Genomic DNA, 1,996 nt, shown 5'->3' with positions numbered 1-1,996 from the left:
GCTTTCCCCGGTTAGCGCGAAAATAAAATTTTTTTCTTTACACTTTTGGTTTATTTTTTTCGGCTACTGTGCTTTTCGCCACGCACTTTTCACGCGACCTGACTTCGCGTATGAACCGAAAACCGCATGTAAAACACATCGGTTACTCTCCGGAGCGAAAAATATTATTTCGTTCCGGTTCAACTCCGGTTTGAACGAAAATAGGTTTTTTTTTTCCGGTTTTCGGTTCACGGTTCGGTTCAATACCCTGGTGATGGCCATCTTGGGCGTGGGAGGTTGCCATGGTAACCGTACAGCTAGCGACGCCGTGCGGCAAGCTTTTTCTAGTTGATATCTCCATTCGTTCATTGAAAAGTGGTAAAAGCAAGGAAACACTGTAGCAAGGAGGTTATAAGTACTAGGATGGGGCACGTTGCAATATTGGTAAAGCCTAGTCATAAAAAGTTTAAACGATTTTGTGCCCAGCGTGACCGCAGATCTCTCTGGTGATTGGTGCGCGAGACATGTCACGTGCGCGCGCTCCGTCCGGTAGGTTTTATCAGATCGAAGGCTAGACTGTGGTGTATTCTAGTACCCCATAGCAAGTCGAAGGATATACTCCGTTTCACCTTATGTTGTACCGCAGAGAAGGCTAGAAGCGCGAGCTCATAGCGTTGGGGGCTGCTTTTAACGCACGAGAGCTTGTGCCGCCGAGATGTGCCCTAGAGCAAGGAGCTCGCGCTTGTAGCCTTTCCTGCGGTACATCATAAGGTGAAACAGAGTATAGCTACGGTCACGTAATGTGGTCACATTGGCATAGTAAGTGAGGAGAGTAAAAAGGAAAATGAGAAAGAGGCGAGGCGTCAAGGGAGCTTGGCTTGTGGAGGCTACGCGGCCGACGTCATGCCCTCTCCTACCCTTCTATCCTCTTTGGGTAAAAGACGCTTGGCATGGCGGTACGGCAAGGGCCTGTGGAGGAGTGGTGCCTGTTTCTTCTGTGAAGTGAGACGATTTGCAGCCCGGGGACTGTCGGGCGACGAGAGCTGCTAATCGTAGGTGCACGGACAAAGCGAGTGGTTTTTCGCGCCGCCGGGATGGCGGCCGCCTCGTGGGACGAACGTACCGTCCTTGTACTTTCGGACTTCGCTCCTATACACGAACTCATCTCTGTTACGTCACGGCGCGGTGGTGGCGCGTCGGACGCACTTCCGATCCGGGGCTGTGGGCGGAAGTGCCCATGTGAGACGTGTATTCCTTCGTTGTTCTGAAAAAAAACAGACAAAAACCTGCCTTCTGGTCAAAATGCTGCGACTGGGGCTGTACCAAAAGTGTCGATAAAAGTTTGAAGGTCAGTTTTCATGTGCTCGGTTCGTCCGAGAACGTGGATATGTGCCGTGAAAAGGAAAAACCAGACGCCGTCGGACCACGATTGCTTGGGCGGGAAGCATTCTGGGTTGAATTCATGGATACTTCTGATCATCAAATTTATGTTTTGTTCCAAAATGAACGCCGGAAAACCGTCAAGTTGTACGGACCACCTGGGGACTACGTTCAGTGCGTCTTCAAGTTCGAACGGCCGCCTGATCGTTCGAACTGTCGTCTGCTTTTTCAAACGTTTCTCCTTGTCGTCTGCTCTTTTAGAGGACACCGGCCCGTAGACCAAACGTGGGCCTGGTACTTGCGATAAGAAGTAAGTGCAGGCCTAAAAAAAACTTAAGTTTGAAGGTTGGTAAGCAGGCTGGACGCAAACAGTAGATACAAGGAAATGTTGATCATTGTTACCAGTGGCTATCACCGACTTGTTATGCCTGATTCACTTGGTTAGATTCTGCTTGCGATTTTCAGTATAGACGTCGACATCTCAGCTACGGTTCATGCTTTTGAAGTATGAGCGACGTCGCTACTGAAAATTGCGAGCGAAATCTCCCCATGTGAATCAGGCTTTAGCGTACATTCTGCGGCGTCCACGCGCAATGAATCGCCACATGTCAGATGATTCATGCGAAGTTTTCCGGTG

Source organism: Ixodes scapularis, unplaced genomic scaffold (genome assembly GCF_016920785.2).
Source record: "Ixodes scapularis isolate PalLabHiFi unplaced genomic scaffold, ASM1692078v2 ptg000058l_1__unscaffolded, whole genome shotgun sequence".
NCBI classification, from domain to species: Eukaryota; Metazoa; Arthropoda; class Arachnida; order Ixodida; family Ixodidae; genus Ixodes; species Ixodes scapularis.
This window is presented reverse-complemented; position numbering follows the sequence as displayed.